This window comes from Paroedura picta, chromosome 10 (assembly GCF_049243985.1).
Source record: "Paroedura picta isolate Pp20150507F chromosome 10, Ppicta_v3.0, whole genome shotgun sequence".
Classification (NCBI taxonomy): Eukaryota; Metazoa; Chordata; class Lepidosauria; order Squamata; family Gekkonidae; genus Paroedura; species Paroedura picta.
This window is the reverse complement of record NC_135378.1, coordinates 52460544-52487770: the sequence shown is the minus strand read 5'-3', so window position 1 is coordinate 52487770 and position 27227 is coordinate 52460544. Positions and strand designations below refer to the sequence as shown.

Genomic DNA, 27227 nt, shown 5'->3' with positions numbered 1-27227 from the left:
CAATCCAATACATTAATTACAGTGAAACAATATAAGTAGAGTAAAGGTGGCAGCAACAATTTACCCCACCAAAAATACAGTACCCATTCCAGCAAACCTCCTCCCACTTTACCCCATGACTCGAGGAAGATGGTCAAAGATATACAGATATCTAAAATATCTCTAGGAGAGAGACCCCAAGATCTTTTTTGTCCTGACCTCAACCAAACACCTGGTGGAAGACCTCCATCTTGCAAGCCCTGTAGAACTGTATCAGCTCTGGCAGGGCCCTCAGCTTTTCTGAGAGCTCAGTCCCCCAGGTAGAGGCCAAGACCTAAAGGCCCCAGCCCATGTCGAGGTCAGGCACACTTCCCGTGGATGATGGATCACCAGTTTATTAACCTTGGAGAGCTATAAGGAGATAGACGATCCCTCAGGTATGTCAGGCCCAGACTGCGAATGGCCTTGAAGGTCAATCCCAATTTTTCATTCATTTCAAGCACAGACAAAAGATTCCCTTATTGAAAATCTAGGAACGCATGTTTGAACATTTCCAGTAACCTCCTTCCACCATCTGTCTGTTCAAATGTTTCTGTCCTCTTGCTCTGTGTGCCCATGTCTCTTTTCAGTGTTTTAACAGCCACAATGTGGGCATGAGGAGCCCTTGGACAGATAAAATAAACAGGGATCTAGTGGCATTTCAGGATTTATTTTGGCATAAGTTTATGCAAAAGCTCACTTCATCATGTACATTTTCTTGTACAATTTTTCAATCTTCCAGAATCCAATGGGTGGGCTATGATGCTGGAGACATGTGCTCTCCATGGGTGCCTTGCAGCAGGGATACTACAGTTGCAGTGCTTTCCTGGGCACTCTAGAGGGAGAGGACAACTTTGTTACTGTTGTACCAGCGGGTAACTTTAAGGGAATGGAGAGACTGGTGCTAGGACCATGAGTGAGGCTGATTGCTTTTTACAAGCGTTTTGGAAGTGCTTGCACAAACTCAAGGTTTTTTTTTTTTTTTTTTAGAAGTCCCTAGGAAAGCTTACAAAAAGTCATGGCAGATAGTGCAAAGAGCAGATAGTGATCCTTTTCCTCATCCTATTTGCCTTGTTCTTAGTATCAAATACATGCTTTGTACCAGGGGGAAAAGTACGTTCCAATCTTTCAGTTTCAAACACCAAGTGGTGTTTTCACTCCTCCATAATGGTGGTGGCTTGGTCCAGCTGTTTACTGCAAGTCAGGCTTACAATGGCCTGAGATAACACCAGTAAGCACAATCCTGGCCCGTCCCTTCTTCATACATACTACATCACTATGTCACATAAACAGGGCTGTTGTAATAAGACAGTATGACAATATCTGCATATTACTACATCCTGCAAGCACAGTATGGTAAATCTCACTCTAACCCCATACCTTTCTTTGTTTTATGAGTTCTAGCTTTTTGGCCCTAATAAAGTGAATCACATCAGGAAAACATTAATCTAAAAAAAGAGAGCTCAGGGTTATTTAGAAGGAAGGACTATGACTGCAAATTCCTCAGCCCTGTCTACCCCCAGAGCCCCAGGAGCTAGCAGTCAAGATTCCACTGAGAATGGTAACAGTATCCTGGTTTTAATCAAGTTTTGTGTTCGTGTCCTTCCTAAAAAAGAAGGGGGAAACCCCAAGGGAATCTTTGCCTAGAACCCCTAGTGGTTCTTAGTATCCCTGCCTGTGTTGCACAATTCTAATGAAGCAATGTAATTGTGCCATGTACTGTTTACTTCTTTTCTTGTTCTAAACATTGCCTAAAAAGGAAACACTTTCTTTTATTTGGCCCTGGGCTATTTGCGATAATTACTAATCACTACATAAGATAAAATATCAACCGAAAATCAAAATAAATCATCAAGGATATGTGCCGAGTCCCCGCAAGAAGAGACGAAATTCCAACACTCCCCCGCTGAAGACTTGTAATTGAATCTCCAGAGTCACTAGAAAGGGTAAGAAATGTGGATTTTAATTGCAGAGGATTTTAAAGCAGAGATGTTACTTTTCTTTTTTAAAAAAAATCACAGCATGATACAAGTGAAGTGTGTAGTATAAGGAAAGATGAAAAGTTAAAGCAGGTCCAGATTTAGAAGTCTGTAAGATGCTGTTCGTTTTCGGCAGAAACATTTTTTCTTCCTTGTTTTGTTTTTCTTTTTGCAAAGAGTGTTTTTTGTTTATTGTTAAAAGATGATAGGGCATAGCTAGCCTTTCATTTGTACCATTTAACAAAATATCTGAAATGACAGGACAGAACTGATGTTTCCTCTGCCGATCCCAGGAAGAAATAGGGCACTCATAACACAGCTGCTTCTCAGGTTTGGTGGGGAAGTTCAGACTGGGGCTTCACCTTCTCAATGCCCTAGCCTGCTGCTAGTGTCTTCACTTCTCTTTTTCAGTCCTGCCTCCAGCAAGACTCTCTCCATGCTTGCCATATATAACTTCTTCAACCAAATGTCTCTGAAGCCCACTGTGCAAATATGCCTTACATTTTTTATATGCACTATAGGCATACACTATCTTGAACATTTGGTCTTGGTCCTGTCTTCCCTGGTGGCTGTCCCATGTCCTGTACTGGGGGGGGGGCTGGTCCGAGCCCCAATATCTCAAAGGGGGGGAGATGAGCAGGCTTTTGTTTCCACTTATGCATGCCCTGTTTGGGGCTCACTTACCTGGTTTCCAGGAGCAGTGATTGATCCTGCCAGCTCTCATGAAGTGAAGGCCACTCCTTGCTTGGTTCTGGCAGTAATGTTGTGGGGTGCTAGTGATTCAGCACCCTATCCTGGATTTTTGTTCAGGGCCCCAGAATCAATAAGATTACCCTTGCTCAGAGCAAACTGACTGTTTCTGCTCAAAGTGACCTGCAGCTCCTTTTCCTTAGGAAGAAATGTGGGGGAGGGACATAGGGGTTTTAAAAAAAAACAATACCCAATTCCTCAACCAACAGTTTGACTAATGTTAAGTGATGGAGGAGGAAGGCTGCTGTAATACACCAAAGAATTTTAGACCTGCCTATCCGAGGTTTCTGCAAATAAACTAGACTAGATTTTCTGATTCTGTGACTGGTGTGAGCAAAAAAGTGCTTACAGAACTGCTAAAAACGAATCATGCACAGAATTAAAACGTCTGGCTATCGCTAACAATCCAAATGGGCCTTTGGGAGTGATGGAAAGACTGGAGCAGCAAGTCAAGGCTGGAACATTATTCAGGGTTCATAAAGTAAAAGTAAAATGGTCACTCTGGGGAAAGTGGCCTCTTCGAAGATGAAGATCATGTTCAGTGGGCAAAATGCATTATAAACTGTAGCTAAATATGCACATTGTAAGGTATGAGCCTTCTAATAAAATGCAGCAGAACTCAGTACACTAGGAACATAAGGGATAATCAACAGGGAAAGGATCCAACAAGCTTTTCTAGGGCTTTTTGTGAGAATAAAAACCTGAAAGGGACTAAACTGCAAAGGGTGCTGTTGTTTTATAAAAATTGTCCTGTCAAAGAGGTCTCTTTATGAGTGAACCAGAGCCTCTTGGTCGGAGATTAGTTTCTTTCAGAATATGACAGAATCCTTTCCACAGTGCTCATTGAAACAATATGTCAGGAAAAAGGGGCCTCTTCTCACCAAAGCCATCGCGCTAGAGGCAAAATACTAATTGAAAGCAAGCCTACTTCTTTCTTCATATGGCCAGCAGTTTTCTTTAACATTTTATATTTACTTGGTTTAGAATAACATTTATATTTATAGTATTCACTGTGGCTGTCTAGTTGTTTGTGTTTTACTTGCTTTGAAAAGTCATGATATGTTGAGGTATATTTACTAAGGCATTAATCCAAGTACAAAAAAGGAACAATCTGTGGTGGAACACATAAACCACGCAGTTTGGTTTTGCATTTTTTTCCAGAGGTAGAAGAAAATCTGGTCATCCCCCTTTTATGGGAAATTTTAAAAATTAAATAAAAGAAATAAGTTTTAAAAGGAGTTAAGTTGCCTAAGTCTTATTTAGTCGAACATCAGCACATGGTGAAATACACCTATACCCTATTTCAAAGGTAACTTAGCATATTTAACATTCTTCAAATGTGACTCATAGTTCTGATCCAAAGCTAGAGTCTTTTATAGATGAAGAGTTCTACACATATAGGAGGTGTGTCATGGTTTTCAATGTAAGTAGAAGGTCTACAACATTCCTATCCCCCTTCTCAGCAGAATTTCCTATGACTTTGCCATTCATCAGGCGTTGGGAGAATCACAACAGAGGCCTCCGCAAAAGACCTCCAAAGAGACCTCCTCAAAAATTTGTTCCAACATAGAATGGTGGCTGCAAGCCATGTTGTTCATGCTCAGTCATTTTCCTACCCCAAAGAAGATTCAGACTTGTTACCCTGTTCCAGCAGTTCAGAGGAACATTAAACCCCTTCTATGACCTGTCAACTCACCAAGTTTCCAGGGGAACATCAGCCAAAATGACAGATATTTCAAGAGTGCAGTACCTAACTGAATATAGAAATAGAAACAATAATATAAAAACAATAAAGTACCAACAAAATCTTGATTTAATTCAAAATGAAAAGGATTATGGAGTTGGCCAAGTATTTCAAGCTTCAGGTTAAAACTGTCAGTTTCTGTGTACCATTTTGACCCTGCTCTTTAATTCATTTTCTCTTATGTAGCCCATCCCCCATCCTACAAAAAGCATGTATGGAAAGTTGGTGAAGGTGTCCCTAGATATTAATGGCATGTCCATCCCTTTCCAGAATCTGCCAGCATGTGGAAACTCTACTAAGAATAATTATAGATATTACTAACGAGCTAAGTGGCACCATCTTGGAAGTTTTATCACACGTGAGTTAGTGCAAGCCATAGAAAGAGAACTACTCTAGAGATACCTTTGATGTAACCACTATACTACTGCTGCAACTGGGGGAAGATTTTATTAGGGATGTTAAAATTTAAAAAGTTTTTAAAATACAGAAGAAATGTCTAAGGTTTTATTTTTATTTTTCCATGGGGTTAGTTTTTCTTTCCCATCTAAAACAGCTTTTCATACAGCTAGGAGTAGAAATAAGAATTGCTCCACAGAAACACTGTCACCCTGTCACAGACTCAGCCCAACAAGCATGCAGTATATTCTATCTTGCCTTCCTTTAAGACAAATTTTGACTACTGAAATTCAAGCACATGCATCCATTTAAAAATCAGTAGTAAGTTGTTCATGAGAAAAAACACTAGGCAGATTCACAGAAAAAGGAGGAAAAGTGAACTGTTGACCTTATAGAGTATATTTAATCTTTACTAAATGTCACAAATATTTAGCCACCAAATCCTTCTGTTTGGATAATATATCCAGCCAAGAAAATTAAGGCATACTAACGGTGAAGTACTTTCACCCAACTAATTTACTGACTGAAAAAAAACATGTTAAATATTTTGGGGCAGGAGTACAAAACAACTGACAAGGGCTATTCCATACCTTTTGTGTGTGTATTCATGAAAACAATGCAACCTAAAAGTTGTGGAAAATTGCTTGTCTGATTGCAATTACCCTAAAGATGAAGAGGAAAGAGTACATTGCTAAATGGATAGAGAAATGTAGCGCTAGTTTCCAAGAAAGCTTTCTGAACAATTTGGATCTTGGGTGCTTCCATGATCCCACACAAAGTAGAAACTGATTGCTATTGACTGGAGTTGTCAGAAACACATTACTCATTTATAAATAAGAACATGGTGGTCTCTCTAGCAGAACAAGAAGGAAAAGCAATGACAAGAGTTTACTGCTGGGAAGTGGACAGAAGTAGTTACATTGGTGGAGAACTTTTAAATACTCTTTATAGCTTGTTAGGATTTTTAGCCAAAAGACCGGAAGGATGTGGGTTGTACAGTATGCAAAAAATCTACCTGCTTAGCATGAGAGATTGAAAAAGCTCTGCTGTCTCTAAAGTGGGAGAATAGAAACAAATTAACATAATTACCTATTCTTTCTCCCTTCATGCTTTCACAGGTCATGCCAGTTGATAACCCCATGAAATGAACTCAAAACATCAACCTTTGCAGAAACCTGGTGGTGTTCACATTGACAGGATTATTTAAAAGCATTCACGGTGATGTCTGGAATCACTTCTCCCTTGAAAGCAAATGACCACTTGACCAAAAAGGCTCTGTAAGGTGAGCGGAATAGTCTCTTATCAAGAGTGGGGGAAAGGAAACACACTCTTATGAATAACAGTACCCTGGTCTGTAAATTTGTGTGGCCTGTAGCCAACATAGCTCACAAAAATATGTCTAAAGAGCTGAGCTGTATCTACAATTATTAAAGGGATTGATTAGTAGCTAGTATCCAAAGAAGAAAATTGCATAGCCTCTGCATCAGGACCTTTACAGAAGAATTTCAAAATACAGAAGGTTCCAAATATTTCCCTCAAACCAGCAAATCCATTGTGAGGAAATGACAATTTGTTTCTGGAACACACACGACAATATTGAGGGAAAGAATTCCCCCCTCCCTTCTAGAGTAACTATCAGTTTTTGAGGGGAAGGTATTTGCAATTTGGATAGGCTTTTGTTTCCCAAGGCTACCCGATGAGTTGTATGGATCCGGATCTCCCCCAGGCTCATAATACTGCCCTGGTTCCCCTATATCAGGTGAAGGATATTTTTGCCCCTCGGTGCTCAAAGAATAAAACAATACTAGTATATATGGAAGGGTGGAGGTGGCGGTTTAATTGGATCATAGTGACTGATTGAATGTAAGCCATACTCCTACACCTAAGAAAGGAAGTGAGTTCTCTGAGCCAAGCAATAACCATTGATGATTGATTTTTTAAAAAACCCACTAATCAACCAACACAATGCAGAATTTGCTCCTTAAGCATGCAACAACTCTCAGTTGAATGCCAATAGTGGAGAAAAAACTTCTGTCCTGGCTTAGGTGGGGGTTTGTGATGCTTTTTAATCATCTGATGTGCAGCACTACGGGAAGGCATAACGGAAATGGAGAAAGGCAAAATGGGGTGGGCATTTGCATATCTCACTTGAATTTAGGCAGTGTTGCTGCTGCATGCGCTGTGCGTGTACGCATTGGGGTGTCAGCCGCGTTACATTTTCCTCAAGGTGTCATGGGTGCTTGTCTTACCAAATTTGATAGAACTGACAAGTGTTTTCATGTAAGAGTGGAAAAGGGGAGGGCAAGATATAACTCCCATCACCTTGTCAAACTGAGTGAAGGCAAACTCCAGCATATTTCTTCACACAAGTGATGAGGTGCTCCGGAGTCATTAAAAGTCATAAAGTTAGTCTGTAGCGATGCGCCATGCATACAAGATGAAGTCAGTGAGGGCTGTCCTCCCTGAAACAGGTGAAGGCTCCTCTCCCACATACTTTCAACTCGTAGACTAAACCACAGGATAGGGCTGAAATGGAGTGCTTTCTTTTCAGCGTACTTTGGAAATTTCACGCGAGCTGTAAGTAGAACTTTGGCCGGTATAACTTCCTGCCACCTGTCTCATTAGGCAAGTATCTAAGGGCTTTATCACTTCCCCAGCCATTTCCTAAATATCTGATACTGCTCAGCAGATGCTAGCCTACTGTCATTTATTCCTGCTGCTTCTCACTCTGTAATAACACAGAGCTTCCCACTAAGAATAGTAAACAAGTGGGGGGAAGGGCTGTTTTTTTTGGGGGGGGGTTGCCCATTGCCTTTCTTATTTCACATCTTTCTGAAAAAAGAGGTACAGCTTTACTCTGAAGTAATAGAAAGGGCCACCAAGGGCAGAGGAAAACATTCAGAATGTTTAGATAATTATGGATCTCTTTAATTGTGCCTTATTTTTAAGACAATTCCAGGTGGATAGTTGTGTTAGAGCCGCAATAGGTGTTACTTTTTACACAAGTTCACCATGGGGAGTTGTGGCCATCCTGCAGCTGAAAATCCTGTTAGCAACTTCTGATTGTAGTCAGGATCATGGTAAAGGGGGGGGGGAGGGACATCTTTCTCCCCCTACATGATTTTTGCTAGCCAAAATGACTTGGGACTGCTGGGGGGGGCATTTTCTACTGTTGGAAGGCTTCCAAAAACAATGTGGAAGGGAAGGCAGGAGTCCCCCTCCCCATGCTGGACCCATCTGTGATTTTTACACAGTACTTGCCACCAGGATTTACAGCTTGTAATATGTCTACAAGTTCTCATAATGAACATGTATAAAAAGTAATGTCTAATTTGGCTACAGCTCCAGGATAAAATAGGAGTTCAGAGACACTTTAAATACAACGAAAAATCTGATTTTAAGAGTAAAGTTTCTTCTAAAAAGTTTAAGAACAAATATATAGTTGATGTCTCCCAGGGACATGGCTGCTGCCACATTCTACAAGTGTATGAGTATGCTTCAGCTGTCCAGCCTCATAAATGGAGCGTGTTGGTAGACCTAAAGAAAAATAGACCACTGTGCATGCTTGATAAAACTGCCAAAGATTAATCTGTCTGTTTCTCTAGAGCTTAATTTATACAGGCAATACCTTATTCGTTTTTGTAAATTATAAATATAATTTAAGGCTACAGCCATTAATTGACTAAGGAGAACCATTAATTGATCCATTGGTGGCATTGTTCTGCAGGTCTCTGTGGAGAATGGATAGGTGTCCCAAATACCAGGTTTGCCTATATATATATTGTCTCTGTTTCTCCAATGAATAAGAAGAAAAAGAAGAAGAGTGGGTTCTTATATGCTGCTTTTCTCTACCCGAAGGAGTGTCAAAGCAGCTGACGGTCGCCTTTCCTTTCCTCTCCCCACAACAGACACCCTGTGAGGTAGGTGAGGCTGAGAGAGCCCTGATATTACGCTCAGTCAGAACAGATTTATCAGTTACTCTGGCGAGCCCAAAGGCACCTAGCTGGCTGCATGTGGGGAGCTCGTCAGATTAGAAGTCCATACTCCACTACACCAAGGAGGAGACTAAAGACATAACTGATGTTTTATTGAACTTGTATCTAGAATAGTATGCAACCAAGAAGCATTTTAAAAGGCATCCTTAAAGCACTATACTCTTCGCCTTTTGGAGGCTACTGGAAATTACTTCTGTGTGGTGACATTCCATGTGGCAGCTCTGAAAAGCTGTAATTTTCTACATAGTTTGAACTAATGACAAGGCAACTGCCTGTGCCAGTCTTATGGTTATGAGGGTTACTGATGCTGATGTGGAGAGTTTCTTAGGCATTTGCTGAACAATATCTCTTGCAGATTTCATTTATTACATAAACCATGTGAAAATGGCTTTGGGGATGCTGTCATATGATAGCTATATTATTCAAAGTAGTCCTTAGTTTTTTTTTACCTGGTTGTATTTAATATGAATATATAGGTTACACACGGTCCCACAAAATAGAATCTATGGATGGGGCTGTGCATACATGTTAATTCTACAGAAAAACATGTGATATGTTTACAACAGTATTTTGCTGGTACAAGAAATTACAAGGATTACACCTAGACAGTATTAATGCTTTTCAAGTTCTACTGCAATGGCCTGTTTCTCAGTGAAAGAGCAATAGATGCCAGGGTGTTCAGATCAGCATTCATATTTACCTTGTTTGCAATGCCTGTTTTGTGTAAGGTTAAGCATATCATAGAGAGCCTCTTGTGGCGCAGGGAGGTAAGGCAGCAGAAATGTTGTCTGAAGCTGTCTGCCCATGAGGCTGGGAGTTCGATCCCAGCAGCCGGCTCAAGGTCGACTCAGACTTCCATCCTTCCGAGGTCGGTAAAATGAGTACCCAGCTTGCGGGGGGGTGAACGGTAATGACTGGGGAAGGCACTGGCAAACCACCCCGTATTGAGTCTGCCATGAAAACGCTGGAGGGCGTCACCTCAAGGGTCAGACATGACCCAGTGCTTGCACAGGGGATACCTTTACCTTTTAAGCATATCATACGATCACTTTGATCATTTGCTTGCAAATCCAAATGAGGTAAGTTGTCAGTACTTTTTTATCTGCATAGTGGGGGTATTTCTGGAATGTACTATTTGCTTGGATCATGAATGTTAAAGGGCAGCTCATGCACCATTAAATACCAGATATATAAGCATGTTTGTGCTGCATTTTCCAAGAGCCTAAAAATGTCAAAATAAAGGAAATGAACTTAAGCCCAAGTAAGGTAAAACACAATTTTAATAACATTGCATGAATATTTATTTCTGTTAAAATACAAGGCTTATAGCACCGCCTCAATAAAATCAATACATACATCCATACTAATAGCTGCCTTTGCACCTGTGCAGTGAGCCACATTCATTCTGATGGTACAAGCTCAGAAGTAACTGGATCATATTGCAACATAAGAACAAGTAAATCCAGTTAACACCAAATAAATGCAAACGAGCTCCATTCTGAGAGTCAAGCAGGAGGCAAAATGGATGTGGGTGGAACCCTGAAGGCACAAGTCATGCAGTTCTGTCACCAGCAGGATCAATACAACGAAGGAAACAATGTTGTTGTGTTTTGTATGTTGCAATGTTTTCCTGTTGGGTGCACTGGGTGAACAGATGAAGTAGGATGAGGAGAGCATCCATGGCAAAGTGTCTAGACCCAGTGAAGACTAAGCCAACCAGGCAAATACAGCAAGGCCAGAATATAAGGACAGCCCATGTGGCTTCTTTCCCCAGCAACATCCTTGGTTATTTATAGTTTGGAATGTTATTCTGTAGACCTGCTGGAGGTGGCTCACAACTAAAACAATAAAACAAGTGAATAAAAACAAATCACGCGAAAAAAATACAAGCACTAAAATGGATCAATAAAAATAAGTTGCTAAAAATAAACCGAGTCCAAAAAAACAAGACAGCGAGAGTAATCAGACAGCCACTGCCAAAAAAGCCCTGTTTCTGGTTACCACTTACCTTCCCTCTGCAGAGAACAAAGCTTGAGAAGAAGACCTTATTGGTCTGACAGGCTGGACAATACGGACCATTTAACATATGATGGAAGAGTGACAGGAAAAGCTGTGTGAGAACGTGGGAGTGACAAGTGTGAGAATATTTTCAGTCCAATTTCTGATATTCATAAAGAGCACAACTTTTTAAAAAAGTTTTGGAGGATCAGCTTCCAAATCTCAAACAAGCTGCAATGTGGCCATAGAGGTGATTAAGCATCCAAGGAATATTGCATTTTGAGTCAAGCAGCAGGCCTGTGGAATAGTGCAGAGAGGCAGGGAATTAAAATAATTATGAACATGCGTCTTGTGAATGCCCCTAAATGGCTTAAAGGTAAGTCCTGCTGACTACAGCATGACCTCTCAGCAAGTGTACTTTATAACTCACATTCAGCAGCACTCACAAATAGAATGTTCGGTTTAACAAACTACTTTTTGTCACTGTTGACAAAGACATAAAAATTGCATGCTATGTGGGGGCTGTGTATGAGGAGGCAGAATGTTTGTTGGAAGGATCATTCTTCGATTGGGAGACAAGAGAAATTTATACACTATCCTGAGCTCCTTGGAGGATAAACATGTACATTCCATTTTCGGTCAGTCTGCCATTCAGAGTTGCCCTTGCTTACAGAAGGCACAAAGCTGCAAATTCCATCAATGCTCTGCTCTAAAGCCATGCAAAGGTTTATTTTAAGCCACATCCAAGATAACAAAGTGAGGTTATCGACAGTGCCTGTGTAGGACAGCCTTTCCTTTTTCTTTACAGTTAAAGCCTTACAGAGGTGTAGCAAATCCTTTCAGAAAAGATAGTGGGGCATAAGTGGGCAAGAACTAGAATAGAATGGCATGCATCAATCTTTGTGCACCTCTTTTATACTGAAAATGTAGTGCCTCTTACGAGGTGAACTGTAGCTTCTTCTACAACTTGAGTCTCATGGAACTCTGCTTCCAGTGTTGATGGTCTTTCAACTGTTTGCTTTTTTGCCATCAAGTTATTGCCAACTTATAGAAACTCTGCAGGATTTTCAAGTCAAGAGATGTTCAGAGGTGGTTTGCCATTGACTAACTCTGTGTTGTGACACTGGAATTCCTTGGTGGTCTCCCCTCCAGATACCAACCAAGGCTGGTCAAGATTTACTTTTGAGATCTGACAAGATTTTCTAAGCCCTCAGAGAACCATAAATCCTTACATAAATATGACATGCCAATCTAACAGCAAACCTCTTTTGCCAATACTGTTCAAATGAAAAAACAAAATAAAACCCACAAATGTTTTTGCTAATTGTTATTTACACACAATACCACATTGCTTAGAAATACAAGACTTGCGTAACCACATTCAAGGGCTGCAATGCATGGCATGTTCTGAAAGTTGCGTCACAATATCTTTGAAGACATTACAAAGTACCATGGGGTCATTGTATGCACCATTTAATTGGGTGTCCCAAAATAATACTTTCCCAAGAGGTTCCTTCATTTATGCATACAGGGCCAGCCTTGCACGAATGAAAAGTACTTGCACGAATACTCGCGGTTGATGTTTCTTCTGACATTTATGCCTAAGGAATGTATTTAAACTCAGAGAAGTTTTCCTGTTGGCGTAAGAAAAGAATTCAATTAAGAGCCCTGTTGAAAAGCAGTTGAAGAGAATCAGTGAATGAAGAAAGGCTATAAAGAATATTTTGGAGAAAGTGCAGTCACAGGAACAGAATGTACAACATCCAAAAAATTAGATATGAAAATGAAAAGCAATTCAGAGCCTATACTGTTAGTGGCTTTTGTGATGTTTCACTGTGTAAACATTTTGTGTGTGTTTTATCTCTGTGATTTTATGAGGGGCTTTATATATGCTTTCCTGTAGTTCTAGAGTCATAAAGAAGGGGGCTGGATGGGTGAAGTTATGACTGGGGGGTAGGTGTGCCTTAGAGGGCAGGGTTGACTGAGGTCGGTAGAGTCCCTTTGTACATGACAGCAGAGTGGATGACAAGATTGAGTGAGGTGCTGTGAGAGAAATTTGTGTTCGGGGTGGAAGTTAGCCTAAATGGCAAGCAAGGAAAAGGAAGCCTTTGTGGCAAAGGTCTGCCTAAGGAACTTTAGAGAAAGAATTCTACTGATGCAAAATGATGCTGAAACTGCTAGACTGTTTTATTTCTAAATAAACTTGATTTATGTTTCATTCATTCATTCATTCATTCATTCATTCATTCATTCATTCATTCATATATCCGATTTCTATCCCGCCACTATTTGTAGACTCATATGTGTTTCATTTAGAGTAAAGGATCCCTCTCCTACTTCAGAGCCACCTCCATGCACTAACCATTCTCTCATTCTACCAAATATAACTAAGCCATCCTGTTCTTTAAGTGAACACACTTATTAAATAAATAAAAAGTTCAATTGGTTCCCTCACAACACTGCTCACAGTCATAGTAGCTATAGGTTCCCCCCCTCCCCTGGCCAAGTCAGCATCAAAACTGAGAGAACCATCTTGAAAAATCCACTTTATGTGAGGGAGAATCTTGGGTGTACAGAACAGGGTGGGTTGCTTGACTAGAATTTGGATCATTCTCACTTGGGGTCGAAACTGACCATAATTGACCCAATTCTATTCAATATATCTATGTGTCCTCTCATGTTAGCTGGTACGGAGATGATGGATGGCCACCCTGATTCACCCCCAGAATCCTTAGCCAGATATTTGGAAGCAGTGATGGGATGGCTCAAGCACAGTCATCTGAAATTCAACACTTCAAAAACGGAGGTCCTGTGGCTGGGTAGAAAAGGTCCCAGCAAGGAAGCGTAATCGCCCTACATGGATGGGGTGCAGCTATCAGTGGCACACTATGCCAGAAATTGGGCATGATCGTTGATGCTTCCCTCTCTATGGCATAAGTTACTGAGCTTTAGTTCGTAACTTTCTGAGTATTGCACCACACATCTATGTTGTAAACTGGCTTGTGCCGCAAGGGAGGGTGGTATAAAACTGTAATAATAAATAATAATAACTATTCATTTTTAACCAGAAATTTTTGCTGTTTGAAACATAAGTTAGAATTGGAAGCTGTCATGTCACAAATTAAAAAGCTGTGTTTCTTCCCTTTAAAGTTCTCAAGATGGTCAATGAACCAGCTGTACTCCAGATGTTGCCATGGTTCAGCACATATTTATTTAAAACAAGAGGTAAAGCCTGTAGTACCCCAAAAGACAATGGATGCTAGCCAAGAGGGCTGCACTATGGCCTTCTTGGGTGCTTTTCATCTGGGCTCAGTTCTTTGGTTCATCAAGGTGCTAGGCAGAGGTCTTTCAGGCAAGAGGGGATCAGAACATCACAGCCAACAAGGAGGGCATGAGAGCTGGCCCTCAGTCTATGGCACCACCAAACATTGCTGGGCCTCCTCCAGCTGTCCTGTATGTGGGAGGTGGAGCTGGGACCAGAGCAGCCCAGCTGGTGAGCAGGGCCACCAGAGCTGCCCACCCCCATGGTGCTGCTGAGCATGGCCAGACCTCCTCCTCCTTTTCTCTGACAAGCATGGATGGTGCTCTTTCCCCTGCTCTCTGGCAGGTGGGAGGACATGTGGGGCTAGCCCTCCACCCACTGTCCTGACTTACCCTCTGCATCTTGCTGAGATATGCCCTGATAAATGACCAGGAGTGGCAGGAAGGAGGGAGAGGAGGATGGTAAGGAAGACTCCCAATTGGCCCTGGGCAGGACAGTGCCCTCTCTCAATTTGGTGCGTATCTCCCATGGAGGTCCAATTGGAGGATTTGGAATGTTCAACACATTGTCAGTACACACAACATTTTACATGTTATGATATTCTACCCCACCTTGTCTCATCAGACTTAAGGCAGCTAACAAAAAGAAAAAGATGCAAGGAGATAAAAACACCATGAATATCTGGTGACAAGTTAAAAACCACCCTATCAATACCTATTTATTACATCACATTACCTTTGTTGTGATGTAGCTACCAGAAGATCCTGAAATACAGTTGCTTTCTTGTAGCCTGATATTTCAAACTCAGTGCTAGAGAAGACATCATTAACTGATATCCTTGCATTCTACTTCAAAATAAGCTACTTACCTTTAAACAGAACACTTTAAATTATAATCAAAGTCATCTTTAATGGCTTGCCAGCACTCACATTTGACTGTCAGCCAGCCAGCCAAAATAAGAACATGGAAAGGACCATGAGGATCTACTTAATCAGCAAGTGATTAAATTGAAGCAGGAGGACAAGTTTCTTCTGGAAACAATTAAAGGAAAACAGAATAGTTCTGTCAATCGCATGACAATTCCAGCAGCATATGTCATTCTTACATTGTTTTAACTTCAGTATGTTTTCCCACGGAACAGAGTTCAATAGGTCATTGTGGGGTCAGGTTTGCGCACTGTGCATTTAGTCTGTGTCACAATACACAGTTGTCCCCAGACAGGGTTCAAAAATTATAGTGAGCAAACCTGATAGTGAGCAACTTTCCCTTGCTCAGGGTTTTGTTTTGGAACTTAGAGCTACTTTAAACATTAAGTCCCTCCTGTAGATTTGTTTGGAAATTCTTGCACGTGGCTCCAAGTTTCAGCCATCAGATCTGAAAGCCGTTTGCTATATAAATTGACTTAATAGTATGGTAATTATGCTGTTTTCTGCTTCTGGGTTTTTGATGGTTGTTAATCTTAACTCCCCCCCCCCCATATGACTTTATTTTCTAACCTGCCTGAACCAGGTCTTCTGAAGAGCTGGCATATAAATGCTTTAACTTAATTAACTAATAATTCTATAAGAATGTGTAGCACTGACAAGGAGACAACTTAGTTGTTCTGATGCAAACGGGAAGTAGCTTTCCAACAATATGGCCCATGCACAAATATCTTCAGTAGCCTCCAGAGGGCAGTGCTAATATTTTTATCAGCCTGCAGAGAGAAGGGAGGCAGAACATGCTTCCCTTATCAACAAGATGGCTGCCTAAAGTGTCCAGAGCAGAACTTGTGGAATTGGTTACTCTGTATAATCATAGACTCTGACCTAGTTTTGCTTGGGGAGAATAATGATTAAAATATTTATCAAGAAATATTAACTTTTTGCAAACAACACATTCTCAATTAAGAAAAGGATTTCTTTTCTCCCCTAATTTTCTAAGCACACTGATATGTATTGCTTGTGATCAGGAATGAACAAAAGGGAGTCGGCTATTATTTAAAACTTTAAACAAAATTCAAGTGCTACAAGCACACAAACAGCATTTCTTAACGCTTGATTTTGTAATCTCTAGCTTTCATCATTCTTCCAATCCCCTAGTCCAAGGCACAAAGTATCTTCTTTACAGCCAGCTTCTGATTCATGCTCTTTCACTCACAGACTCAAACCTCTCTCTCACACACAGCTTCTTTGCTCTAACTGTCCTGTCTTCCCTCAACTTGTCAACTCTCCTCCAACCATCTGTCAGCTTTCATTGGCTGAGCTCTGACAGGCAGATCTGCACATGAACATTACAACAGTGGTCCACAACCTTTTTAAGGTTATGGCCTGTTGCTAAGGGGTGGGGGGAGAGGGCGACCCGGGCCCCCGCACAAATGCGTATTTGTGCATGGAGGTGGCGCACATGCGCATGCACGGCAGTTTTGCACATTGCAGTAGCGTATGTGTGCATTTGCGCATGGCGGTGGCGCACGTCCGCATGCATTCTTGCGCCACCGGCATGCTGGCGGTCGCACTTCCCTCTCCCCCCCCCCCCCCGCCGCAGCAAGAAGGTTGCCAGGCCGCGAGCTAATCGGCCGCTTTGGCACCTGATTTGCTCGTGGCCTGGCGAGCTTCTCGCTGCGGGGGTGGGGTGGGGAGAGGGAGCCGGAGCCGGAGCCGGAGCCGCGGCCTGGCCTGGCCCGGGAGTTGATGACCCATGCATTACAACATTATTAGATCAAAAGTTATTCCAATATCTGTGTCCTAGAATAGAAAAAGAGTTGGGTTTTATACCCCACTTTTCTGTCAAAGCGGTTTACAACCCACAACAAGACACCCTGTGAGGTAGGTGGGGCTAAAAGAGCCCCAATATTACTGCTCTGTGAACAGCACTGTCAGGGTCGTGATCTGGAGATATCTTGGGATTACAACAGGCAACAGAGATCAATTCAACTGGAGAAAATTATCTCCTCCGGTGTCCTGATTTGCTCAGTTGGAGACTTCCTGCTCCTTGGAGCACACTTTCTCCCTGTTTGCCTTTAGATGAGAAAGAACTATTAGACAGTTATGATTCTCCCTCTCTTTCCAAACATGTTCTCTTACAATAAAACAATTCATTATTTAAGAAGCCAGTGCTTTGCCCCTTTGCATATTTAAACTCTGCCAGCAAGATTCTGGGTCCAGCATGAGCATTCAGGCTGTAAAGTACAAGATAGCCTGTAGGCAAGAATATGTCCTAAGAATAAGTAGATCACATTGCGGAAGTCCCTCCTTTCCCCAAACCCTGCCCTCCTTAGACTCATTCCCAATATCTCCAGTTATTTCCCAAACTGGAGGTGGCAGCCCTATCTGTGCCCTACCTACTGAACAACAGGGCTAAAGATGTTGCTTCATATGCTAGATTCTATAATTTATCTTGATACACAACACCAGACCCAAATGTTTCCAGTTTCAGAGCAAGAAGTGTTATCCTGAAGAATATAGCAAACAATTCATACACATGTGCAAATGAATAGTTGACAGGGTTGCTAGCCGTCCTACTAAGCAAAAGACTCCCTCTAGCAACTCGTATTTCTTGATGCTGCTCAGAGCTGCAATGGGAGGGGGGAAGTTTGGCATGGTGTGAGGTGTGACATCACTTCTCTTGGGATTCCTAGGAATTTTATGGTTTTACCAAAGAGTTTCCAGCAATTCCTATAGCAATATAACACTACTTCTGGTTTTCCCCAGAAATGATGTCACAGGAATTCTGTGGCACCTTGAAAACGACAGTGGTTTATTCTCATATAAAGTTTCACAGACTAGAGCCCACTGCATCATATCCCTCTCATGCATATTTATGTTGGAATAAACCTTTGTTAGTCTTTCAGATGCCAAGGATTCTTGCTTGTTTTTGCCTGAACAGATGTTTAAAGACAGTTACCAAACAAGATAGCTAAAACCAGGACTGCTTTGCTTTATCCCTTTCTGCTCCCCTCTCCCCCCAGTAACACGTTAGCAGATTGAATACTGTCTATATTAGTCATAAGGATAAAGCTTAAGTCAAAATTGCTCATGGCTTGGAACAGTGACATTGATACATAACAGTTGTTTCATAGCTAACAAATGAACAAGTGTCACTTGCCCCAAGGTGTCATACAGCTTACATTTAGGAAAGGAACGAGATCAGAGTGGGAGCAGAGTTGTCAAGCTACCTTGAGCCCTGTAGAAAGGCAGGACCTAAATATGTTAATCAAACAAATAATTAAAATAAACCCCTCCCTTGGAGTTAGTAAGTTTGTCCAACAAGAAGTATATTACTCTCATTGTATCTGGTTTGTCAGACCAAGGCACTTTATTTATCTCTTAGATTTATTAGATGTCTTGCAGTGGGTTACAAAGAAAAAAAAACAACTACATCAATTAAAACATTAAGATAACATACTCTGGCAGCAATAAAATTAAACCCTATCCCATATCCCATATCCCATATCCCATATAGAGAGCCTCTTGTGGCGCAGAGTGGTAAGGCACCCGTCTGACAGCTTTGCCCATGAGGCTGGGAGTTCAATCCCAGCAGCCGGCTCAAGGTTGACTCAGCCTTCCATCCTTCCGAGGTCGGTAAAATGAGTACCCAGCTTGCTGGGGGGTAAACGGTAATGACTGGGGAAGGCACTGGCAAACCACCCCGTATTGAGTCTGCCATGAAAACGCTAGAGGGCGTCACCCCAAGGGTCAGACATGACTCGGTGCTTGCACAGGGGATACCTTTACCTTTACCTTTATCCCATATCCACCGTCCCCATCATCCTAACCCCCACCCTTGTCCCTCAGGATATAAGTTCCCAGGGGTGCCGACTATTTCCACTACAGATAGATTATAACTTGTTGATCTTCCTATAGTCCTTATATATGGTACTCATATAAGGAGCAACCCCTCAGTCTTTTGCTTTCTAGCCTCAACCAAAGAACTGGTGGAACAGCTCCATTTTTCAGGCCCTACAGAGCCGGGAGAGCTCCTAGTTTTATTATGGTTTTCAGTTTTTCCCTTGACACTTACTCTATTTCCTCTCTCTTTTTTGCTTTTTTGATGCTATGCCTCCAATTGCCAGACACTTTCCAAACATACATGGGCATAACTCTCTTCTCTCACAAGGAGGGCAAGCAGCCTCTCTGTGTTGACTGGCAGGGGCAAGGCTGAGCTGCTCCAGCTTGTCCTTTCTCCTCATCTCTGTTAGTTGCAGGTGTGATAGGCACACATATTTGTATGCAAATAAAAATATGATTTAAATATTTGAATTTTATGACGCCTGGTATGTTGTTTCAGAAAACCTAACAAATGTAGGGTTTCTCAAACTGACTAATGATCCATCTGGTCTGAACTCCACAGTGACAAGAAAGAAGCCCCAGAAAAATGCTTATGGGTGCTGATTCTGGAGATGGCATAAAAGCAACATGATTAAAATATGGAAACAAATTCAAAGTTTATAAATGTGATCAGTGCTACTCTCTGTTACAAAATAAATAACAATGTATGCTGTGTATAAAATACTACTCGGGAAACTTTTGTAGATTTAGGGGTTTTTTTAAATGAAAAGTATTCACTGGGCACTTTACTAGTATATTGTACAAAAATTACAGCTGGCCTTGAACTATTTCACAGTGTTAAAATCAATGGAACTTTTTTTACTGGTATAGAATAATTAACAATGGAGCCATGGAGAAGAAAAGGGATTTTATGTCAAGAGTGTTGGTGCCAGTTGTTTTTTAATGAGCTAGATGCTGGCATATTGCATTCATTCCTCATTTTAATGATATACAGCAAAGTCTGAAGTATTTTGAGCAGATTCTTATAGACACCTTAAAACAGTTTTTTGCCCACCCGTTTTCCAGTATGAGAAAAGCCATCATGGTTTAAATGATACCTTGGGGCAATTGTACCACACACACCTTTAAAGGGGGAATTAATTGTCTATTAGTTCTGACAAAGAATGTCCTTTATGGGTACCCATCTAAGTATATTTTGTTCTTTCTCAATCATTTGCTGGCAAATCTGATAGAGTGTCTAGGCAGAGATATTTTAAATGAAAGGACTTTGGAATGTGTCTATCTCCTGCTCTTGCACCAGAATGATAGCACACGTTTCTTCACCAAAAATGGATAATGCATTTTCAGTCACTAATTGTTTTCTTTCCAGATGCACTATAATAGGTGTGCTGCAGCAACCAGCATATATTTATTTATTCTTTGTTTATTTTATTTGTAGACCACCCCTCTCTAGAGACAGGCTTGGAGCAGTTAACAACATACAAACCCCTTTATACACAGTAAAACTATAAAGCTGATAAATACAATTGTTGACATTAAAACAAAAGTAAAATGCTCTGACAGGTTCGCCTATAGGGCTTATAATATTCAGTCATTCCAGACTCCAAATTCCAATGGTGGGGAAGGAGAAAGGAGAGGAGAGAGGGCCATCTTGATATTATTTGTTTAATGGCCTCAACCATATGCCTGGTGGAAGAGTGCTGTTTCACAGGTCCCTTAGAACTTTGATAGTCCTGATAGGGCCCAGATCTCTGCTGGCAGCTTATTCCACCCGGCTGATGCCCTGGCTCTAGCTCTGGCCAATCACAATTCTTTGGGCGCAGGGACCACCAAGTTGGAATATACAGCAACATAAAATATGGAACATATGTTGGATTGGATCCCATGGATTAAACATCTAACACATCTCAGTGCTGTTCTTGGGATCCCATCTTCCAGGACTAGCATTTTGAGATACTACAGAATGGGGGTAGGCAAGAAAACCAAATTCCACTGACAGAAGTCCCTGCCACCATGCAGGACACAGTTAGGAATTGAAGATATGCCTAACCAGTCTCACATGGTGGTTGGGAGAACCATACATTGTTCACTAAGCTCCTTGGAGGAAGGGCAAAATCAAAATTTAATAAATAAATGTTCCTATGCATTCCATTGGATGGAGGTGACATTCAGGGACTGAGCATCGGCTTTGCTATATAAGCCACTGAGCAAAATGCCCTACCCTTGGTGTGAGGCCCAGTGATATGCATAAACTTCATTTTTGTATGTTTGCAACAGATAAATGTATAATAGAGAAATTCCATGACAAGAGTTAGTAGGGTAATCTTTGTTATTTTACAACACTCTCTTTCTTTGGCTGTTTGGGCTAATAAAAGTTTGAGTGATTTGAGTCCTAACACTTACAGGCACCAACAATTTAATTATTTAAGAATTCCTGGACTGCTGATATTTTCAGCATGTGGATGTAGCTCCAAGTTCCAACCTGGGGAGTCGTATTACTGAAAACAGATTATTAAATAATGAAATACAAGCTCCAAAAAGCCTCTGAGATGTTTACCTTTAGGAATAAGACTGGCATTAAGAGATTTCTAATGAAATATTGAATGAATTAAGGGACTTCCTTTTTCTGTACACTGAGGTTACACTTAAATCCCCCTGCTCCTTTGCAGCCTTAGGCAACACAACCTTCCTCGATGCTCTCTTGCCTTGAAAAGGATGAAGCAAGTCTGGCTTTTTTTTTTTTTTTTGGTACATGAAAGACAAGTAGGTCTCTTCTTTCCACTCCTAACTCTTTCTCTAGGCTCCCTTGTTGAGTTAGGCAGTGATGATTGAACTGAGAGCCCCAGGAAGGGTTCGCTTGACTTCTCTTGTTTTGTGTGCATGCACTGATTTTCCTGTATTGACACTGAAGTGAAGTTGACTTTTCTTTGTGCAGCCCACACCGGATGTAGCCCAAAGCAGTATCAGGTCAAGCAGGGCTTTAGGAGAGCCAAAGGTCCTGACCACAAGTTGGCACAAAGAAAGGCTTGAAGCCTGAGAAGTACTGCTGAGTAATTCAAATAACACTGAAAAAAGATGAGGAGAAACATACCATGGGATAATGTGGGAAATATGCACTCCGAATGATGTGAAATATGGAAAGAAGAAAATTTGCAATTAAAAAATTTCTGAAGTAGTAATGCCTACAGAGAAAAGACAGAACATTATAAAGTAAGAACTCTGAACTGGCTATTCTATTCACATGGCACTCAAGTGTTCATTCATATAATCACAAATAAGGCCTTGGAATTTGTTCTCCCCCCCCCCAACAGATGAATAATTCTTAATGGTCTTGTGAACTGTCTATGAGTAGACCTGTCATTGTCCCACTACTGGTGGAAAAACCCGTTAGAAGTCCCCATCCCCTGCTGGCGGCCAAAAAATGTGAAGAGGGTGGACAGCATCCTCTATCATCACTCACATTTGCGTAGCTGGGAGTGATGCCATCATGCTACAGAATGCTCTAGGATTCATCAGAAATTTCAGATATTTGTAATTAATATAAATCTTAAATTTATGTACGTTACAAATGTAAACTTCAAAAAACTAAAGGCTTGAAGTTAAACACAGTAAGTTCAATTCATGTTCACAATCATCCGAGATTAATGTTTTCTGAAGCATACATATAATCCATTGATGTATTAAATATTATGTATACATCCAAAAAATGTATTTCAGTAATTCCAACAACATTTATATAACTCAAGCAGCATTACCTTGTAGCATCCAACTATTTTTGGAAAATAGACACTGAATATTTAAGGCAGTCAACTAAAATAAACAAGCTCCTCCCCCTATTCATGTTATTTTTGAGTCCTTTGAAGTACACTTGCAAGTGCTAAATATGATCCTGTGTAGTATGTGAACATGGAATTGGCAATCAAAGGACTGTTTATTGCTTCTACTGATAATATATCATCTGCAGGTCATATGCAGACTATACAGATCAGCTCCCCAGGGGAAAATAGCTATTTTGGAGGGGGGACTATGCAATGACAATTCATCTCCAGACTTCTGACGATGAAAGGGCTTGCTTGGGAGAGGGGAACTCTATAGCACTGTATTCCAGGAGGTTGTAGGATGCCAATCTCCAGTTGGACTTGAGGATTTGCTAGAATTTCAGTTCATTTCCAGGCAACAGAGATCAGTCCCCCTGGAGAAAAGGGCTACTTGGGAGGGGGGGATTCTCTGGGGTTGGATCCCATGGAGGTGCAGGGATGTCAGGTTCCAGGTAGAAAACAAAGAGAAATGCTGTTTGGCAGTAATTGCTAATAACAATAAACATCAAATAATTCATAAGCTTGTCAGTTTCTTCCTTCAATTAAAATATTAAATTGATAGAAAAATTTGCTTGAAGAACAGGAAATCTTTCAGTCTATGTTCTTCAGCTCAGTTCAATATCAAAGTAAATAAAAACAGTTGTATGTTACAATCAAACATGAAAACATTGGTTGGCAAAGAACTTACAGAGAGTTTCTCAATTACTGCCTCTATGTCAGGTTTTCTCAACCTTTTTACCATTGAGAACCCCCTGAAATATTCTTCAGGCCTTGAGAAGCCCTAGAAGTGGGATCTCCAGATCCCAGCTGGAGGCTGGCATCACAGCCACTGTTCAGGGATGCCAGCCTCCAGGTGGGACCTGGAGAACCCACAGAATGAAAGCTCCTCTACAGACTGCAGAGATCAGTTCCCCTGGAGGAAAGAGCTGTTTGAGATTGGGGTGGGGGGTGGCACTCTGCTACACACACACACACACAAACAGAACACAAAAACATTCCTTCCCAAATAGCAAACCTTATAAGCCACACAATCACTTCTTCATGTAGGAAATACCTGAGTGTCTCCCTCCTTGGAATGCTCTAAGAAGTCAGGGTTCCTAGGTCCCTCTTGGCAACCAGTGGGAGATGAGGAGAACTCAGGAGGAGAAAATGTAATGTCTAGGCCTTATTAGAATCATAGAATCATAGAGTTGGAAGGGGCCATACAGGCCATCTAGTCCAACCCCCTGCCCAAGGCAGGATCAGTCCAAAGCATTCTAAAGCATCCAAGAAAAGTGTGTATCCAACCTTTGCTGGAATACTGCCAGTGAGGGGGAGCTCACCACCGCCTTAGGCAGCCTATTCCAATGCTGAACTACTCTGTGAATTTTTTCCCCCTGATATCTAGCCTATATTGTTGTACTTGTAGTTTAAACCCAGCAATATTGCCAGCATTGTGCATGAAATGATCTAATCAAGCTAGTAACGTCCAGGTGATGCTCTGAAATTTGGTAAAACTGGCTTCTACCAGAATTCTTTCCTAAATACAAAAGCATCACCTGAATTTCACTATCACGATGACATCACTTCTTGTATGATACTGGTGATAAGGCCTAGGTTTGTGTGCGGCAGCATCCGATTTGGCCGCTCCAGGCCACTGCAGCCAGCACCTCACCACGGGGGGGGGGGAGGGAGGATGCGTGGCCACGCACCCTCCCCTCCTCATGCTGAGGCGCTGGCTACGGTGGCCTGGAGCAGCTGATTCAGACGCAGCCACACACAACCCTAGCCTAGACCCTCTCTTGCCTCCTAGTAAGTCTCCTCACCAGCCAGCTGATTAGTGGCAGGGGGTGGGGTGTGACAGTGGTAGAACCCACCTTCACCAGAGGGTGTCTCATAACCCTATTCTGAGAGTGGACTCTATAACATTATGCATTGCTGACATCCCTCTCTTCTTTAAACCCCATCCTGGCCAGCCCCAAATTCCCAGGAATTTCCAAGCTAAGAGTTGGCAAAACATTCTGGTTTGTTCAAGTTTCACTCAATCTTGGTTTTGGAAAAACAAATCCCAATTCACTGAGATGCCTCCATTCAGATATCATGGTGAACTGGCACTCAATCAATCAGAAACTATGACTTAATCTCCATTCATGAAGGGAGGAGGAGCTAGAGAGTGTGGGAGCAAAGCAGCAAACTATATTCATGCACAACTTGAATTTAACTGCAGCATGTTGTGATGTCTCAATGCAAATTATACATAATAAAAGCCTTTTCCTCCCTGCAGACCTTGTTCTTGTGCCTTTTCTCCCCTGCCATCTGTGTGCATGGAAAAATTAACTTCCACCTGGCCTCTCTTGCTCACAAATCACTGCACAGTAATCTTTCACACACTATCTCTGTGTCTGAACTATGAGTTTTTTTGGCAGAAAAGCTAGCCTGGCCCTAAAGACCTTGCTGAGTTATTTTGTCAAAACAACCCCAAATTTAGAGAAAATGTCTTCTTCCAATAAAACTATTCATTATTGGACACAGCCCAAAAGACACATACACACAAACCCCAGACCCTACAGAAAAGGCCACACATTTTCAAACAATAAAATCCTAATACGTTTAAATGGATTCACTGAAATGCTGCAATGATAAAGACCTTCTCTGCAAATACTTTCAAGGAAACAAAGTGTAGGGTTTATATGTATTCACAGAAATTGGTACAAATACTGTAGCTTTTAATTTAGTGTGAGTGTTGTGGGGCAGGCACACCCAATTACTGCTATGTGTGTGGCATTATGTACAGGCATTATTGATTCCAAATTGTCCTGTTAATCTTTATGAGCCAGCATGATTTTATCAAGAACACTCAGGACTAAACTACACTTTAAAAAAATCACAAGTTGGATCCAACTTTCTTGACATGCAGCCACACATAGGGTCACCAAAATCCAGGTGGTAGCCACCTGGAGCAAAAATACTGTGAGATTTGGTAAATCCCGGGGTAGTCAAACTGCGGCCCTCCAGATGTCCATGGACTAAAATTCCCATGAGTCCCTGCCAGCAAATGCTGGCAGGGCTCATGGGAATTGTAGTCCATGGACATCTGGAGGGCCGCAGTTTGACTACCCCTGCCCTAGAGTGTTGCAGGTTATAGTAAGGTGACCAGATTCTCCCACTTTTGGAGGGATATCTGGGGGTACCTGGCAAATTGTACTTATGTTGCAAGTAAAAAATAGATATTACATTACTATTTTTGCGTTCTATGCGTTCTATGAAAATTTTTGTTGCTCCATATAGACCAAATTTTTAATCAAGAACCCCCCCCCCCCCGGTCAATAGTGTCCCGCTTTACCATTGTTAAAATCTGGTCACCTTAAGTTATGGTGATGTCATTTCTAAGTCGTTTTAAAAGCCTAATTCAACTCAGGACCACAGTGGGGCTCCTGCCTCACTACCACCATTTCCCCAAGTCAATATGGCCCCAATGGAAAATTATTTGCATAACATAAGACCTGTACATGGTCAGAATACTGACAAAACACAGGTTTTTTTATTTGTTTGTTTTCAACATGAACATTGCTATTTTAGATGGGTGCAAAATCTTGTTCTTCCATTTTGTGCACACTTTTTTGCACGTTTGCTGACATTACTGCCCTAACCTGCAGCTCTTCTGCAATAGATTCTGGAGATGTTCAGGTTAACTTGTGCTAATACTGTTTCTAAAACCTTTGGACTTGCATTCAAACATCAGACTGACAGTGAAAGATATCCCTATACAGGTATGATCTCAATAAATAGTTTGGTATTGTTCCACACCAATAAACACTGGGAAGTTCAGGACAAACGGTTGAAGAAGTTTCTTTTGGAGTAGATACCATGAGAAAATAGAAACATGTTTGATTTCTTCTCAATTACTGAGGGAAAGGAAGATATTGGGGAGATGTCTGGAAGAGTTAAGTACCTTGCACAATACTGAAATGGCAAAAAACAAAAAACAAGGACATACCAAAGACTGAAGGAAAACCAATTTCTCCACTTTACAAAACACAACAGCATATATTCAAAAGGGCTACTTCAATGAATTCAAAAGATAGCTTTAAAAACGGCATTCTCAATGGAACAGTCCACTGACAAACTGAATGTTTTTATATACCAAATATACATACATGAAACAATAATAATTCTTAGAATAAATCTATCATACCATCATTTAAAACCACTTGTTTATGGAGGACAACTTCCCTATCTAATCATCTAACTTTGTTGTTGAAATACTAATCTCAAGATCATTTACCAAAAGTGACCTCTCTTTTAGACTGATGGGTACTGATCCAATTATAACATTGAGAAAAACAATATACTTTGGTTTCATGAAACAAGAGTTCTTCTCCCTTGGTAATATGCCAGATATGACTCTAATTTTCTCTTGACCACCTAAAAACCATCAGAATAAATCTGAAAAGCAGCTGAACTATACCCTGCGGACACCTTCAATAGCTAGATTCAGGTTCAATCGCATCCAAGATAC

General features: G+C 41.2%; 1 protein-coding gene and 1 long non-coding RNA gene across 3 annotated transcripts in view; one reads left to right on the top strand and one right to left on the bottom strand.

Annotated features, from left to right (window-relative positions):
* Positions 1–27227, bottom strand: part of TTC29 (tetratricopeptide repeat domain 29) — a 358212-nt gene that overhangs the window by 242520 nt on the left and 88465 nt on the right. The window lies entirely within an intron of this gene.
* LOC143819063 (uncharacterized) lies at positions 1816–11079 on the top strand. The gene is made up of 3 exons (XR_013224746.1): positions 1816–1964; positions 6006–6169; positions 10273–11079. It is a non-coding gene; the product is annotated as an uncharacterized LOC143819063 (long non-coding RNA).